We start from the raw sequence: 18,991 nt of genomic DNA on the forward strand, positions 1-18,991 counted from the left end.
TTTTGCATGGCTTCACCAATCAGTGATGCCACACCACCCCTACAGTTCCTATGGTCAGTTTACACAGAGATTGTAACAGCCATTCCTTAAGAAAGCAATCATCTAAACTATGTTCTCAACTGGCACATCGCCCTATTGCTGCGCCGTCGATGGAAGTACCATCTCCAGGCCTCTGTTCCCTGCACGTACCCACATCTTTGCCTCATCTTGAATTGCGCTATAGAGTTGTTCAGGTGACCTGCAGGTTCTGTTGAAAACGCGATTGTTCCTTTCTTTCTAGATTTCCCAGACGGTTAGCATGATCATTGATCGAACACCATCCCTCCTGGTTCCCTGACCACTGTTGCCCATGTCAATGAACCACTGACCGAAGTCGTCCATCTGGCCCTAGTTTGCCGGCTTCAAAGCTGCTGCTGAGATCCATGAGCCCACCTTGTCCCAAATAAGTCTGGAGAAGCAGCACTCCTGGAACAGATGGTAGATTGTCCCAAATAAAGGTAAATTAGTCATTTTAGTACTGTCATTACATCATTGTTTAGGATTTTTAGGAGAAAAAATGGTCGTACGTCTGCATTGTCTTTCTATACAGTATTTTAGGATTTACTGTAAACTAGTGAATATTACAAGCTTCACTGTAAACCAATCAACATCATTGTTTAGGCATTTGATGAGAGCACATAAGGTCATGGACGGAAAGATCCCTCAAGAGCGAGCGGAGGAAGACCGGGAACGTGATGATATGGATCGTGAGATCCACATGCAGCGTGTTGAGATGGACAACATTCATAGAGAGGCCGCAAGGGGCAGCGAGGCTGGGGCCGGACGCCGGAAGGCGGGAGCACGGGGCGCCGGCGGGGCGGGCCGGCTGCGGCTGCGGCCGGGGGACGGGGCAAGGCCAGGGCGCCGGCCGCCCGTCGCCACCAGGGCCGGGCGGGCGCTCGCTGGCAGTGACAGGGGCAGGGGAGCAGCAGTCGTGCCGCGAGTCGCCGATCCATCGTGACCGAGAACGAGAGGCTGGAGCGGCGGAGCGGGTGCAGGGGAAGAAGGGGATTTTTTTAAAGAAAGATTCCTCAATTACTAAAATACCCTCTATAATATATTTCTCAATTAATTATAAAAAATATAAAAAATCTGAAGGTGCTAAGATACTTTTCTAACCATTGTAAAAGATCGATCTAATTATCCGGTCGCCTTCCAGTTCGACATTGGATCCTATTCGATAAAACTAAAATAGACATGTCCTATTCCTACCCAACCTAAGAGACTGACATTAGGGGACAGACATATTTCTCTCGAGTTGCTTGACCCAACTCTCAGTCACTCAGGCTAGCAAAGGGAGATGAGTGGGTGCGTTATTCGGTGAAGAAGAAAAATTAAAACTCAAAGACCGAGTCTGATTCTGAGTCTGAGTCTGAGTCTGAGTCGGTCATTAATTTTTTTAGATGACTTTATTTCCATTAGTTGACTTGACTTGGCGACGACTTGGTATATAGAAGTCCAGATCTATAACTCCTTGAGGCTCTCCACCCAAACAACCAGAGCAAACTGGCGAGCCTCTGAATCCATGCATCCTTTGTTACCTTTCCTTCTGCACTTCAGCAGCAACCACAGTTTGCTGCGCGTGTTGTGCCTTGTGCGAGCTCAGATAGCTCAGCTCGCTCCATGGAGCCCTTCTGCTTCAGTTTGCAGGTCAGTCATCGTCATACCTACATATCTGCCCTCCACTGACCACTGCAAGAACTTTTCTAGAAAGAAATGCATATTGTTACTTACTGTTCTTTTATATTCTTACTCCCTCTGTATCCTAGATAAGCAGCTGTATGTTAATTGTGTCATCACTCATCACTACTGTCCCCCCTGCATAGACATCGCACCAAGCACTGGAAGATTTGGAGCTGTTCCAAATAAGGTATGTGTTGGTCTTTTTCATGGCTTTGTAGCTTCTATAGGATGTTGATTTATCCGGGATTACCATAGAGGCGTATACCATCTCAGTAAAAGACATGAATTCAGCTTCCTGGATCAACTGAGATGCCCAGCCCGCAGGTTCTGAAAACTCTTCAAACTCTGACCATGGATGTTATTTAGCTATTTAGGCTGAAAACATCATAATTATTCATGTCACTTGTTTTTTAAAAAAATATTTAATGCCAAAAGTTGTGCTTTGAGCACTAAGCTGTTCAAAACGACAAGCACTTGATAAAGGTGAGTTCTCCCTCCACTTTTGGAAACTTGTGAAACTCCGACCATGAATAATTCAGATATATGGATACATGCTGAAAGCCTGATACCATGATAATCAGCTTCTGTATTTTTCTCAAGAATTATGCATTCATAATACTACAATCGTGCTAGGCTTACTATATAATATTCTTCGTGGCAGAACAACGAATCTAATGGTGTGAAAAGTTGTGTTCTGAAGGTGAGCTGTCCAAAGCGATTAGCATTCAAAATTTTGTCTTCTCCCATAATTGAAGTAAACGTTTCATTGTGGAATCTAATGGTGAAAAATCGAGTTTTGAAGACAGAGCTTACAAGACTATCAAGCACTCAAAAATTTTGATTTCACAATTCACCCAAAATTCCTAAATTTCTTAGCATTTCAATGGGTTTAGTATAGAAGACAAAAAAAAAGGGCGCCCAATTATCGTCGGACCAGGAATTCGTGCGAAAGCCCATCCTGCTAAAAGCTATAAGGCCTTTCCAGACTCAGCATCAGCCCTCAGGCTTAGTTGGGCCAGTCCAGGACGCAGGCCGGGCTCTTTTATCGAATACTCACGCTAGGCTGGGAGAGCCAGATTTGGCCCAGTGAATAATTGGGCCCGTATATATCTCTTTATTTTTTCAGCTCTGTTTGTGAAAAAGTTGACTTGGTCACAGAAGGGGGGCAAACTCGAAGTTTGCTGACGGATCTAAGGGACTGTTTGATTGGCCTCTAGGCAATCTTGTCTGCATGAGCTGCAACTCTAGACGCTCGATTTCGGTGGGCAGCAGATTGCCTAGGAGGTTAGCAAAGCAAACAAGCCCTAAAACCAGCCGGCCATGCTCGAAGCACGCTGCTGCCGAAGATGGCGGCATCAAAGCTAGCAGCTCTCGAGCTAGCTAGGTCGTCTGACGTCTGGTGCAGTCGCAGTTCATCTATACAGTCTGCGTCAGTATCTCCCTACTCCTTGGCAGGCAGCAGCATCTGCCCCGCAGACGCCTATCGAGATCTTTGGCCACGCAGTGCAATCACCGACACCGTAGCGATCAAAGCCCAGAGGTATGGAATGCGTGGCTAACGACTTTGCTTACTTTGGATTGTGCTATGCGTTGTGACTTGCTTACTGTATGTATCATTGCGCTCAAACTGACCAACTGAAGAAAGCATAATAACCTCGCGGTCGATGTCGATCATGACCGAGCGGGCAGTGCTTAGCTAGCTCGATCGATCTCTGGTGAATGGTGATCCACGCAGAGAAGAAAGAGGCGTCATAGGTGAGGCAGAAACTAACAAGCGGCCGCTGGCCGGCCTTATGGCTTCGTCTCGAAGTATTGGAGTGGAAACTGTGGAAGGGGAGAGGAGGTGGACAAGCAGCTAGGGTAATTCTACGGAAATTTCCGTCTTTCCGCGAGGAAACTGGTTGAATCTCACTTAACGCGCAGTCCGCAAGCTCTTTGCAAGAGCGAAGATGCTTTGGTTGCGTGCCAAACTGACAGTATAATCTTCAGACAAAAAAAGAATAAACTTGAAGATAAACAAGTTGGCAGTAATAAAAACCAAAAACCACTAAAAAGGACGGAAAGTTTTGTATGACCATCAGTTCAAGAAAAGGATTGAGCTCAGCTATATTACATTTTACATCCATGGCGCGTATAGGCGCGGTGCCGCGGTGCTGCGGTGAACCGAAAGAAGAAGAGGAGAGGCGCGCGAGTAGACAGGCTAGCGCGTGAACCCCGGCGCAGCCGCCGGGTTCCGGCCTCGTGGAGAACTTCTGTACTTAGCTGATAGCTCAACCTGAAATCAGCTGATCTGCGCCTGCGCGCGCGTCAGTCCATCATCCAGGAGTACAACATGATCAGCCCGATGATCCACAGCGCAAAGGCCACGAAGAACCACGCGGCCGAATCGGGCGGTGCAGCGACAGCCTCGGCGAAGACAAGGTAGACGGCGGCCGCGATCATTACCGCGAGAGCTACGACCACGCGACGGAGGCGCCGCGGCCAGATGATCTGCTTCGTCTGCCCACCACGCCGGTGCCCGCCGCCGCCGTTAGTCTCCTCGTGACCTGGCGGCGGCGGCGGGGCGGGAGGACCGCGCCCCGGACGCGGTCTGGCACCGTTCTCGCCTTCCATCTCCGTCGATATCTTCCTCTCCCTTCTTCTTCTCCTCTTTGTCTCCTTGTCTTACTCTTGAGGGGACTGGTGCGCGTGCCTGCGTGGTGTAAGCCTTGAACTCCAGTCACCGGCTCACCACAGCGACGAGACTCTTTCTTTTCTATACTACATATATATACATACAGTTATATATCATGCCAGAAAAAAAAACATAGATCACGACACGGATTGCGGGATTGAAGGTTCCTGGAAACCACACGGAAGCAGCAGTAAGCTACTTCTTGGAAGCTTCATAAAGCTTTCTACTTGATCCACATTTCTGCGTATAAAACGGGGCCTCAGTGAACATCGAAGCAAGCGGGGGGGCTTGCGTGGTACGATGGACTAGTCATCTTTTTTTTTAGGAAACTGGACTAGTCATCTATCCAATTGTAATGTAGAATCGTATATATACTGTTTTATAAAAAAATAATTATAATTTGAAATTCATTCGATCGTTCGGAGACGGAGTAACATGTTTTTAATTAATTGTAGTATTATTGTAAAACATCGTGTTGGATACTACCGTTTATGATGTCGTTCTCTATCTTCAACGATTTTCAACTGTTAAGTGTGGACATGACATTATTCAGTTTTGATTGAAGACCACCAATGCAACTGGGAGAACTCGACTTGAGTATGCAGTTTCTGAAATCAGGACATCGAGTCGGAATTCAAAACATTTTACTCCAAAACTAAAAAATATCGTATCAGCTTTAGAACATGCATATGTAGATCCTCATGCATGCATGTTGCATGACATGCATGGTCCATATGGGCAACAGAATTAAGAAATGCGAAAAGTCACTTTCAGTGTGGTTTTGCAGGGCAGGACCCTTTTCACATCAGTGGCCTATATTGGCTAGCCTTGCTTGTATCAAACCAGGGAAAGAGCATAGCAACTGCTCAATCCCGTTTAACCATGAAGATATTAATTGATTAATTAATCAACCCGCAGAATTTAGGTCAAAACGTTAGTACTATCCAGAATTTTGCTCAAGCAACATGATTTCACTCCAAATTACGCTGTCCGTTGGGAACTCGCGGTATGTATTTTACTGAATCTACCGTCAGCTGTTTTCGCCCTGCAAATTCCTTCCTTCAATTTCGTGATGATGGCGTAAGGCAGCTGGCGTTGCCAATGACGCGTCACCGCGGGCACGTAACGACCGTACGTCAGACCGTGCGCATGCACCGTGTCTACAAGACCGGGGGCATGTCGCATGTAGCGGCTCGGCTCATGTACTGTGTGGGTTCTGTCGGCGGATCCATGTCTCCAGTTCTCACAAGGCGACAAATAGTGTACTGTACCAATCAGTCAATATAACTATCGGTTCCTGCCGGCGCCGTGCACGTAAATTACCTGTGAGTCGCAAGTTGCGGCTGCCGGCCGTGACCATGAACGGCGGACCATGCATCTCTCCCCCAACCCTCCATCTCTCTCAACCACAAGCTGTGACCGGACTAGGCTCGTTAGCAGTGCTGATTATATCATCTTCCTATCAAATTAAATATCCAGAAGTATGCACACATCTTCATAAAAAATAGTGTAAACGAATATACTCCAACATAATAGTATCTCCTACAATTAAAAAGAACAAAACGTGGACACTTTTTGGTGCGACATTTGTTTTGGGTCTGTCTCTCTGCCAACGACGTGCGACCGTGACTCTTTTTCTTTCGAAGCGTCGGCAGGTGGGACCGAATCGTCCGTCTCGTCGCGCCCACTCCTCCTCGTGCACTACCGGAGACCGGCTCTTTGCCGAGTGCCAAGTGGTTTGCCGAGTGTTGTTTTTTGGGCACTCGGCAAAGACGCCTTTGCCGAGTGTTTTTTTTACACTCGGCAAAGAAGCTCTTTGCCGAGTGTTTTTTTACACTCGACAAAGAAAATTTCAAAGCATGTTTTGAAGCAGTAAATTAATTCAAATGAAAAAGTTTTCAACTACAAAGTTGTATAACTCATCAAGATGTACAATGTTTGTTTTGGTCTTTTCTTCATATGACAAAGTGAAAGTAAATTTGTTCACAAATCTAACATATCTCTCTTGTAGTTTATGAAACTACAAGAGAGATATATAAGATTTGTGAACAATGTTAGAACGACCATGTCGGATGAACAGATGACTAAACAACCAAAATAAACTTTGTATATCTCGAAAAGTTATGAAACTTTGTAATTGGCAACTTTTTGATTTGAAATCATCTTGTCATGCAAAACTGTGTTTGAATTTCAAAAATTTAAAATTCGAACTTTTCAAACGACCTCGGATGGAAAAACAACCAAAATAAACTCTGTAGATCTCAAAAAGTTATGAAACATTGTAGTTGGCAACTTTTTTGATTTGAAATCATCTTGTCATGCAAAACTGTGTTTGAATTTCAAAATTTTAAAATTCAAACTTTTCAAATGACCTCGGATGGAAAAACAACCAAAATAAACTCTGTAGATCTCGAAAAGTTATGAAACATTGTAGTTGGCAACTTTTTGATTTGAAATCATCTTGTCATGCAAAACTGCGTTTGAATTTCAAAATTTTAAAATTTAAACTTTTAAAACGACCTCGGATGGAAAAACAACCAAAATAAACTCTGTAGATCTCGAAAAGTTATGAAACATTGTAGTTGGCAACTTTTTGATTTGAAATCATCTTGTCATGCAAAACTGCGTTTGAATTTTAAAATTTTGAAATTCAAATTTTGTAAACGACCTCGGATGGAAAAACTTCCTAAACTAAAAGTGTAGATCTCGAAAAGTTATGAAACTTTGTAGTTTATAACTTTTTTATTTGAATTCGTTTAGGGCCTCAAACAAGCAATTTACACTCGGTTTAGTATAATATGTTAGGAACTAAAACGGAATCTAGACACAAGTGATAGTGTGGTGTAGTGGTAGAGGAGATTCGCGCGCAGGGGGAGGTCGTGGGTTCGAATCCTGTTGGCCACGGTGCTGCAAAATTTACGCGAAAAATGCCGGAGATGGGCGGGCGCGGGCCGGTGGGGGCCTCCACCGATTAAAAAAAAATCCATTTTTCCCATTTTTTCGGGTTTTTTTTTCAGTTCCAACTTTGCCGAGTACCCGACAAAAAACACTCGACAAAGACACCTTTGCCGACCCATTTGTTGCCGAGTGCAGCATTTGGCAAAGCCTTTACCGAGTGCAAATTGGGCTTTATATGTAAAAGGTTTTGTTGATGGAAAGCCGATGAACAAGATGTTGGTGGATCGAGGTGCTTCTGTTATTCTTATGCCTTACACCACTTTTTGTAAACTTGGCAAGGGACAAGGAGATCTGATTGAGACCGACATGATGCTTAAAGAATTTTGGGGGTAATGCGTCTAAGACCCGGGGGCAATGAACGTTGAACTAACAATCGGGAGTAAGACTCTGCTCACCACGTTTTTCGTCGTTGATGGAAAAGGGTCATATAGTTTACTCCTTGGTCGTGACTAGATTCATGCAAACTGTTGTGCCATCAACCATGCATCAGTGTTTGATTCAATGGCACAGAGATGATGTCGAGGTGATTCACGCTGATGAGTCCGTAAGTGTCGCAACAACCAATCCAGTCTTTTGATAACTAGGAGACTTCGAATGCTTTTCTAGCAAGATATGGGAAGGAGGCTTCATTAGAGTCAATAATGAAAGCCAACAGCCGATCCAAGCAGTTGGCTTTGAAAATTTGTCTTAATGGATAATCCAATAGATGGTACAGATGACAAACTAGGACATGGCTTCACGTCGGCCGAAGAATTAGAAGACATAGATATTGGTTCTAGAGATAGACCTACGCCGACATATGTAAGTGCCGAGTTGGATCCTAAGTATAAGCGAGAGTTAGTTGATTTATTAAATGAATTTAAAGACTGCTTTGCTTAGGAACACTATGAGATGTCTGATCTAGACCGATCAATTATTGAACATCGGTTGCCAATCAAACCTGGATATCGGCCGTTTAAACAAGCTCCAAGGAGATTCAACCCGAACGTGCTTGATGATATAAAAAAGGAGACTAAAAGGTTACTGGAAGCAAAGTTTATCTGACCGTGCCAATATGTAGAGTGGATATCGAATGTTGTCCCTGTGTATAAGAAGAATGGAAAATTAAGAGTTTCCATCGATTTTAGGGATCTAAACAAAGCCACACCCATGGATGGTTATCCGATGCTGATAGCTGATATGTTGGTAGATGCAGCAGCCGGGCACAAGATTATTAGCTTCATGGACGGCAATGCAGAATATAACCAAGTTTTCGTGGCTGAGGAAGACATAGCAAAGACCACTTTCAGGTGCCCTAGCACAATCGGTTTATTTGAGTGGGTTGTGATGATCTTTGGTCTAAAGAATGCCGGTGCAACTTATCAAAGGGCAATGAATTATATTTTTCATCAGTTGATCGATAGGATTGTTGAAATCTACATTGGTGATGTGATGATAAAATCCATGGGGTATAAGGAACATCTAGCTGATTTGCGGGAGACTGGAATGCACAAGAAAACATGGTCTGAAGATGAATCCTAATAAGTGTGCCTTTGGAGCATCAGCTTGACAATTCTTAGGTTTCATGGTCCACTAAAAGCAATTGATGAGGCAGTTCCCCCGACTACTAAAACAGAGTTACAATCTTTGCTTGGCAAGATTAATTTTATTAGAAGATTCATTTCAAATTTATCGGAAAGAGTTTGCATTTTCTCCCTTGTTGAAGTTGAAAAATGATCAAGAATTTAAGTGGGGTGACATACAACAAAAGGCATTTAAGAAGATAAGAGAATATATGAAATGTCCACCTGTGCTGATCCCTCCTCAGCAAGGTAAGCCTTTTAAGCTGTACATATCGGCTGATGACAAAACAATTGGATCAGCCTTGATGCAAGAGTTTGAAGGAAAAGAGCGAGTTGTTTTTTATCTGAGTAGAAGACTCTTGGATCCAGAGGCAAGATATTCTTCCACAGAAAAGTTATGCTTGTGCTTATATTTCTCTTGCACTAAGTTGTGGCACTACTTATTATTGGCCGAATGTATGGTTGTTTCCAAGGCTGATGTGATTAAGCACATGTTATCAATGCCAATATTGAATGGGAGAGTGGGAAAGTGGATTCTCGCATTATTGGAATTTGACTTGAAGTACGAATCAGCTAAAGCAGTCAAAGGGCTAGTAATGGTCGATTTTGTCACCTAGCATCATAAGCCAAGCATTGATTATGTAGAGCCGGTGCCTTGGACATTATTCTTTGATGGATCATCATGCAAACAAGGTGGTGGCATCAGTATCGTTATTATTTCGCCTCGAGGGGCAAGTTTTGAGTTTGCTCTTCTAATTGAACCAATGATTACCAAAAACCAAGTAAAATATGAGGCTATTCTTAAAGGACTTCAGCTTCTTTATGAAGTAAAGGCCAAAGCAATTGAAATATTTGGAGATTTATAGTTAGTTATTAATCAATTAATCGGCCTATATGAATGCAAAAAAGATACTTTGAAAGGATACTATGATGAATGCCAAAGGTTGCTCAAGGAATTTCTTCATGTCTCTTTTCAACATATTCCGAGAGCACATAATCAAGGGGCTAATCGTTTAGCTCAAAGTGTGTCAAGTTATCGAGTGTTTGAAGAAGTCTTGAGTAGTGAAACCTCGAATGATGATTGGAGAGCTAAGATAGCTGATTACCTTAGGAATCTGTCATAGAAAGTTGCTAGAAAGCTAAGATATAAATCGACTAAGTATGTTTTTCTGGATGATCAGTTGTATTACAAAACAGTCGATGGGGTATTGATCAAATGCCTAAATCAAGAGGAAGCTAAGGTGTTGATGGGCGAGGTGTATGAAGGGATATATGGAGCTCATCAATCGGCTTATAAGATAAAATGGATTATTCGCAGAACTAGATACTTCTGGCCAATGATATTGGAAGACTGTTTTGAATATTACAAGGGGTGCCAGGACTATCAATGTTTTGGTAATGTCCACAAATCGCCTGCATCAGCCATGAATCCAATAATCAAACCATGGCCGTTTAGAGGTTGGGGAATTGATTTAATTGGTCAGATTTTTCCACCCTCAAGCAAAGGACATAAGTTCATATTGGTAGCGACATATTACTTCACTAAGTGGGTTAAGGCAATTCCTTTGAAGACGGTAACCTCAAAGAACCTAGTTGATTTTGTCAAGGAGCATATTGTGTATCGTTTTGGGATTCCTCAAACTATCACTACCGATCAAGGGACGATGTTCATATCAGAAGAGTTTGGAGATTTTGCTACTAGTATGGGAATAAAACTAAATTGTTCTCCTTACTATGCTCAGGCTAATGGCCAGGCAGAGGTGTCCAATCAGATTATGATTAAGCTGATCAAGAAAAAGATTGAGGAGCAGCCAAGGAAGTGACATTCAACGCTTAATGAGGCACTATGGGCATATAGAATGGCCTATAATGGATTGATCAAAAGATCACCCTATGAACTTGTGTATGGCCATAATGCAGTCCTTTCTTGGGAAGTTCAGGCTGGATCGAGGCGTGTTGGGTTGCAAAATGATTTGTCAGCCAAAGTCTACAAGAATCTTATGATAGACGACTTAGAGGACTTAAGTTATCATCGACTTCGTGCTCTTGAGAATATCGAAGCCAATAAACTGAGGGTTACAAAATATTACAATAAAAAGGTCAAGAGCAAGCAATTTTCTGAAGGAGACTTGGTCTGGAAAGTGAAATTACCGATTGGGTCAAATGATAGCAAATTCGGCAAATGGTCACCTAATTGGGAAGGACCTTATCGGATAAGCGTTGTGCGCCTGGTAATGCTTATATTTTAGAAACACTAAGAGGAGAGGAAGAATTTGGCAGAACAATCAATGAAAATATCTAAAGAAATATTACCCTAGTATTTGGATTAATACTTGATAACCAATTTGTTCGGTCATCGGCTCTAATAGCCAATACCAAAAAGGTATCACCTCTAGTGCAAAAATAAACCCAAAGGGGTAGAAGCCGGTACAATGTGTATCGCCTATAGGAGCAAAGCAAACACGGACAGAGTGATGCATATAACATGAAGTACGAAGCAAAGGAAAATCACTCAAGACGGAGAAATTGTTTGCTAAATATCACCTATTACAAACTACGAGCCAGAAAACACTTTGGATACTATATCATTGTCCTAAGAAGTAAGGGCTACAGAGTTGGCGACGCCGAAGAAATCCTCGACTAGGTGTTCATAGTCCCCAGGGTGTGCCGCGGCTGGAAAAATGGGGAAGAAGCCGAAGCTCGTGGCCAGAACAGGCTTGCGCAACAGCCAACGCCATGGCAGCACCATGACAAACACCATGCAAAGCGACCTCCCTGACACGGTTTGGGATGTCATGTAGGCGAACCACCGGGACGACGCCTCTAATGTTGACGAATCCCGCCGCGTACTCCGCAGCCGATCGGAGGCTTTCTAGCTGAGCTGACAAATCTAAAAAGATTCAAAAAGGAGATGATCAGGATCTTGAAGATAAAATTTAGAAGAGACAAAAGTTATGATAGATATCTCACCCATGATCTTGGCCTCGGCCTTGGCCAGCCTATCCTCCACTGAAATCGGCCTCGGGAGGCGATTGGCATCGGACCATGGCTAGAGCTGATTCTGTGAGGGAGCGATAGTTGGTGAGATTCTGGCTATGCCTTTCGATGGAGGCGAGCAGGTCATCATTGTCGACCCACCTCCTCGGATAACAGGGGAGCTGGTGGTGAGCTGTTGACGAAGAAAACCCTGAAGGCTGAACGGAGTCGGTCCTATGCCCCGAGGCAATGAGAGGATCACGAGTTGCACCCTCCTGGTGATGAAGGCGCTGGCGTGATGACGCACCTCCGTTGAGGGCCTCCTCAGTAGACCTCTTGCTGTTCTCCATGATCTCACACCTATGGGAAAGCAGAAATCGCACTAAAGACACAAAAGGATTGAGACGAAGCGGGTTGTTTTTCGATCCACAGCCGTGGCCTGTATATATAGTATGATAAGGTGAGAAGATAGATTTCTCCGGGGTTATGGAATTAAAGTCAGATACGAAAATAGATCGACACTTCGGAAATTCAAGGGACGGATAACGAAGAGATAACAGATCCGGACTTATTGCTTCCCGTAATCACAAAATATCGTGGGATGGATACGAAAGGTTTACATTGACTAGTGATCAACCCACCAAAGCTTCCTTGGATTGAAGGGAGTCCAGATCCCTGCAAGGCCGAAGGTCATCATAAACCGAATCACATCGGCCCATTGAAAAAAATTATGCCAGGAGAAGGGGAAAGGCAGTCTGCTTAACAGATGCCTAGCTAATTTCTCAGTGACTGGAAAACTGTGGGAAAGAAGTTTGTGGCTTTCCCAATGGGCATTTGATGGAGCAAACAAGGGGAAGGTGTCCACATATTTTAGCCCTTACAAACACTAGAATAGCTCTGTGAGCATGGAGAGAAGACTCAGGTGATATCACAAGAATTCTTCTAACCGCAGTAGCTGATCCTCTTGCTCGACAAGGCGCTAAGATGAGCGACATAATCACCCTTTGCATAAGAATTCTTCTAACCACTCAAGATCCTCATAGCAAGGAATTAGACCATGGAGGGTCTGGTGGAGTCAGAGGCACTCGAGGAAGCAGATAGAAGAGAAACATAGCTAAATTGCTCTCGCCAGAGTCGATTAGACGTTTTATAGTCGGCCTAGAAAGATGGATCCAAGCGTCCGTGAAGCAATGATGCTCTCATAAAAGTTTTGAAGCATGGGCTCATAAGCTGACATAGACGGTGACAAACAATAGACCCTAGATCAAGATTCTCTACCCGTGACCGCAGGACCTATCGGGGTACAAACATGATAATTTTAGAATAAAATTACTTTTATCCTAAAATTGGAGGCATGTGTTTACACCAGAATTTGAAAGAAGGGTTGCAAGAACTCGAAAGCTCCCAAGATCATGTCATCAAGGAGTCGATTGCATAAAGGTCGGTATCAGCTGATTCGAATATGGCACTGGAATTAGCTCTCTTCAGATAGCGCCAGTAGAAAACTATGATAGCTACAATCGGCGCCAGGAAAAACATGTTGGACTCTAAAAAAAGGGAAAGATTAGGGTCCAAGTTATCTTAAATTATGAATGTTTTCTCTTAGGCCAAAAATTATAATGAGTCGTGCTTAAGTAGGATTCGTGTTTAGGCCCTGGGTATAAATATTGGACCCTGGCTATTGTAAAAACACACAATCAATCAAATACAATTTACTTATTTTTTTTTGGCTCCGGCCACCCCTTAGGAGTAGGGGTAAAGTAGATCTCGACGAGTTCCTCAGCAAGCAGGGTTGCATCAATCCGGCTGACTTCCGACTTATCTATAAGTACAGTCATGGCTTATATTTCCGTTCGTACGGCTGCATCGATCTGTTCAACCTCCACTGCGACTCTGGTATAAGCTAGTTATCGATTCTTGTCTAGTTTAAGTACGGCTGCATCGATCCAGTCGACCTCCACTGCTCGAACTAGATTAAGGTCAAGTTATCGACTCTATCTAAGGGTGACGTCCTTCGGATAGATTCATTAAGTTATCGATATTGCTTATTGCTTTCATTATTTATTTAATTACAGCAATATCACTTTGCCTGATTAGAATTAATCTAGATCGGCCTTATATCCTATTTAACCCATCGTTTATTAATTTAAACTAATCTAATCCGCACCTTAAATGATGAGTTATGTTTTATCGGTTGTTTTATGTCAATCCTGATCGTGCATAGCGTGCGGTTAAGGCATGCCTGGTCTTGAATAAATCTATCGGCTAACGAAATCGTTCCATGGCCCATTATCACGGCCTGTGTGATTCTGCCTCACACCTCCACTATTAGCACCATGGAGCGGGGACCGTTATTTGGTAGATCTGTTCCTGATAGGGCATGACCTTAATTGTGCGCTATGTCTGAATCGGCTGTTTTAGCCATTATCGAATGTTTTCACATATGCAGTTCACGTCATGAGGCCGTTAAAGTATGGGTAGGTTGAAAGATATGTTAGCGCCATGATCTTATTATTGTATTACGGCCTGTATGATTCTGTCTCATGCCCCACTAATATTAGTAATAAGTTAGGATCGTCGAATTTATCGCTGTTTCTACGGCCTGCATGATTCTACCTTATGCCCCACTGGTCATAGCGATAGCCGAGATCTAATATGTTCATTTGATTTATATCTATTAAATGGTTAAATGATGATGGGCTGAATTTTTATATAAAAAAGGGATTCGGTTACTTGCAGTCATTGGCTTAGCATAAACTGATTAGTGTTGACATCCTACTGCCATTGATTAATATTTGTCTAAATAACGATAATCATCCTGAATGATAATCGATTTTTCTTCCATAATTCTATGAGCTTTAACTGATTTATTCTTATAAGTATGCTGGAATCGGCTATTTAGTCGATCTCCTTCTACATCGGCTCTCAGAGCCGTATATTCGAGACTGTCTGGCAGCACTGACATGTTCCGCCTTAAATTACTGATTATCTTTCTCTCCTTGTCAATTACAGGGTCAAATTGACTGGCACGTCTTGGGAGGAGTGCGCAGGATTGATAATCCCTACGTTGAAGCCAGGCGGATCTCCAGCTCTATCGAGTAGACCCTTCCGGCTTGCTTGTGTGCCTCGGCACGAGACGAATTTTCGTGCCAACACTTACTTTCCAAATAAATTTCCTTGCAAGAAATCTTAGTTGTCTTATGCACTATCCTGAGCTGTTCATTTAGAACATTAAGAAAACTGCAGAGAATATTGACAAGGCTGCAAACGAGCTTCCCCATGCTAATTTGTTCAGACTAAACAAATACACATTTTGTTTTAAAAAATTAAGTATGGCTGGGCACTTCCAACAAAAACTTATAGAATAGGGACCTGACAAGTAGCTCTTTTGTTTATTTGGATCAAATAGTTACAGGCAAAATTGATTTATTCTTTTGCGGCCAAGAAAAAATAGCAATTGCATAAGTTTTTTTTGTAACCTGACAAAGCTGATCCATAGTTTGCAATGATGTGCTTTCACAACACTTTTGGACCTAATATTATCAATGTAATATGAGACACCAGGAACTTTATATTTATCAAAGCTAACTCTCTTGGTTGTACTTTGTTTCTTTTTATTTGAGATTGGTTTTATTAACTTAGAGAATGAAGGCTTCGCCAAGGATAAGATACCACACAGGCTAACCTACAGCTACAGGTACCTTTAAAAAAACAAAAAAAAAAAGAAGGCAGTACAATTTGACACCGGAGTGCAGAGTTTATAAAAGACTTGAGAGAAAAAAACGGAGTGCCACTCAACTTAGAAAGGAGAAGAAGAAAGAAAACAAAGGAGGCAGCAACAGCTACAGGGAGAGGAAGCTAATTACAAGAAGTCAAACCAGAGCTGGATCAAGGTCTTAAAAACTTCCTTTAATCTAAGGGACTGAGAACCTAAAGGTAGCCTTATTTGTCCATTACATGAACACTCTTTTGTAATTTTAAGATCATAGCTTTAAGAGTGACTGATGCCTTGACTACAGGATGCCTTGCACAATGAAAATCATGATAGAATAGGGTGTCGCTGTGATTTTCTCAGTGGCATTTTAAGTAAAATTTACTTTGCTTTTGTCTTCTTGTAGTTAATTATTGGTTTCCTACGTGTCCTTAGTTGCATCGCTTGTAGTTTTTTAGTCAGCCATGATGTCTTCTTTTGAATTGACAATGATCTCCATGAATAAGAACCTATACACTCCCTCCATTTGTTTTTAGTTTTCCCTACTAAGAAATAACGTAATAGTTGTTTGGTTCCTTATGGTTTATATTTTTCAAGGTAATGCCTAAATGAATTTTAAGGGGATATCTTTTATCATATTTTGTTACTCGGCACTGCTTGTTTATGGTGATAGGTTCCATTAATTTTCAGTCCTCGATATAATTTGGCTTTACTAACGTTCTATCTGAACAACTGATTGTACATGAGGAGGTAATTGCTGCAGGTCAATGTTGTAAAGGACCAGTGACAACAAGTTGGAGATCCAAGCACTTGCGAAAAGAAGTATCATAAAAAAGCCATGCATTATCGGATCACATAACCAATGCTATAAGAAGTATTGTGAGTTCCACACTTAAAACTTGTTGGCATCTGCATAGTGAAATTTCTTAGGCTCAATTCAGCTACAGCTGTGCTCGAGGGGTCTAGGGCTGTGCATGAGAAGAAGTAATCATCTCAACTCTTGCATTGGATGGGATGCCTTACTTTGAGATTGGCATCTCCGATGAAGTCAAGGAACATGTAATATACGTGCATTATTTGCCAATATTTGGTAAAATGAAATGATCCATCGTGTTCTCTTTTCTGATGCAAACCGCAACTGCTTTGGTGATTTCAGGTTGACCTCATCAATACACAAGGACATGGAACTCTCCATGGATTTTACGATGATACTCCAGACCTAGGAGGAAGCAAATGCAGATAGAGCTATATTGGAAACGCTAGCCAAGAAACTCAAGCTGCAAAGCCTGGTGGATTTTATAGCAGAGACTATGGCCATTAAAAAGCTCATAAACGAGAGGAATGGCCATCAACCAGAAAGCACCAAGCACATAATAGAACTCCTCAACAAGTTCAAGGAGATTACAGGCATCGACGAAAAGAACATCCTTGGGATGTCTCCATACCAAAATATCTAGAGAAATGCCCATCTTTGATGATCCCAAATGAATTTCTCTGTCCAATATCACCAGAGATCATTACTAACCTTGTCATCATTGCGAGCGTGAGGGTATGCTTTGTGCTATGCCATTCATGTTCTCTGATTGCAAAGCAGGATTTATTGTCTCACAGTCCATATTTCACCTGATTTGCAGTCTAAAGAGAGAAGAAGTATCAGAAGTGGTTAGATGCTGGCCAGTGGGCATGCCCAAAGACACAACAACCATTAGCTAACTGCAAGAGGTTTCAGGTTCCAGCCCGCGGAAGTGCGGAATTATGGTAAGGACTTCCTTGTGGTTTTTTCGTCTTTGAAATCAATGCTTATGTTCTCTTCCTGTGTCAAGAAGAAACGATTACCATGGGAATGGAACCATATGACTGTTCACTAGGCAACATGCATGTGTTCCCACTTCTCACTCAAGAAAATGCAAATATCAACCATATTTGGATGCACAGCACTGCAAATCTAGCCTTGAGTTGTTTCTGTCTCAACAACAAAATGCTCAATGTAGGGAAGCTCGACAGCATCTGCTAACTGAAACTGGATAGTTGGTCTTAGGTTGGACGGGGGAGAAACACAATATATATCGAGGCATAGATTAAGTTAATCCTTGTTGTATTGGACAACATAAGTTTGATCCTTTTTGGATAATGATATAATAACCCTGTAAGTTTGTATCACTCCTTATTTTATACTGCGTTTGGCTGTTACTTTGCATCACCTAAAATGTGATCGTGGTGTTAGCCCGGGGCAATATACGCTCTTCACCAGTCTAAATTCTCATGGGCAGCTCAGAGGTTGGCAGGTGAATGGCAGTGATCCTTGTGGCCATTCATGGTAGGGCATTACTTGCTCAGGATCAGGGGTCACTAAAATGTGAGCCTTGTGATGTGGTGGAACTTATTCGTAGATTTATTGGCGGACGAAAAAATGAATATCAGATATTTCTTCCTACTGATATAAAATATTATCTTACCCGCATCACGGAAAGGTCTATATAGATATACAATAGAGTTTGTAAGCCTGCGACGTCGCGCTCTCCATGACTGCGTTAATTTCTCGAACTTTGCTTTTTGTATTAAATGTCGCTTTAACGTCGGTATTTAATTTCACAGTATTGTGTGATCCGTATATTTTTAGTACTAAAGTTTAGTTTTCCCATAGCAACGCACGGGCACGCTACCTAGTGGAATAATAATACCTACAAGAAAAAGTAGTATGAACAAATATAGCTAGCAGAGAACTGATCGTAGATCAGTTGGTTGGGTTCCTGGTGGTGGAACCTGTCCATCCGGGTTCAATTCTCGACTTGACATGGGTGCTCGTATTTTCTTGGGTTTAATCCAGGATTTAACGATGCTATGCTTTCAGTGGTAGACGATGTACCCATCGACAATGAGGCGCCTGTAGTGACTTCTTGAATCTGAAGATCTGCCGGCTCAGTCCTTCGGAAGTACTCATAGGGGTTGGGTTTGTGTACGTCGGTTCATATGGGTGGGTGTGCGTGCGTGTGGCTGGTGTCTACGTTGTGCTGTGTAATTCTAAAAAAAATAGCTAGAGAAAACAATATCTCAGATTACTCGGATTCTATTGTAACCATTAGCAGACCCAGGAAGACTGCAGAGCCCGGGCAAATTTTAATATGATGAGTATTTGCTACGGAAAAAAAATATTTTAATCCTTCAAATAGTATAACAACTTCCTTGCGTTTCATTGCGTATTCGTCGAGGAGCCCAGATGGTTGGCTGGGGTCGCCGGGAGGTGAGTCCGCCTATGGTTGTAACCGACTAGAATTCGGTATGTCAGGACTTCAAACTAATCTTTCGAACCATAAATGATTTCAAAGGAAAAAGTTCTCAATTGCAATGTTCGATATATTTTAAATATCATAACTTTGGTTTGGCCAT

General features: G+C 42.5%; 1 long non-coding RNA gene across 4 annotated transcripts; it reads left to right on the forward strand.

The window, feature by feature from the left end:
- The first annotated feature begins 1,482 nt into the window (after nt 1-1,482).
- Nucleotides 1,483-17,760, forward strand: LOC136522071 (uncharacterized). 4 transcript variants are annotated; one of them, XR_010775780.1, is made up of 7 exons: nt 1,483-1,689; nt 1,809-1,909; nt 2,384-3,262; nt 14,905-15,828; nt 16,368-16,663; nt 16,761-17,153; nt 17,239-17,760. It is a non-coding gene; the product is annotated as an uncharacterized lncRNA (long non-coding RNA). The 4 variants fall into 4 exon arrangements; XR_010775782.1 differs by having other exon boundaries at nt 2,849-3,262; XR_010775781.1 differs by lacking the exon at nt 2,384-3,262 and having other exon boundaries at nt 1,484-1,689.
- The last annotated feature ends 1,231 nt before the right edge of the window (nt 17,761-18,991 follow it).

This window comes from Miscanthus floridulus, chromosome 18, assembly GCF_019320115.1.
Source record: "Miscanthus floridulus cultivar M001 chromosome 18, ASM1932011v1, whole genome shotgun sequence".
Taxonomy (NCBI): Eukaryota; Viridiplantae; Streptophyta; class Magnoliopsida; order Poales; family Poaceae; genus Miscanthus; species Miscanthus floridulus.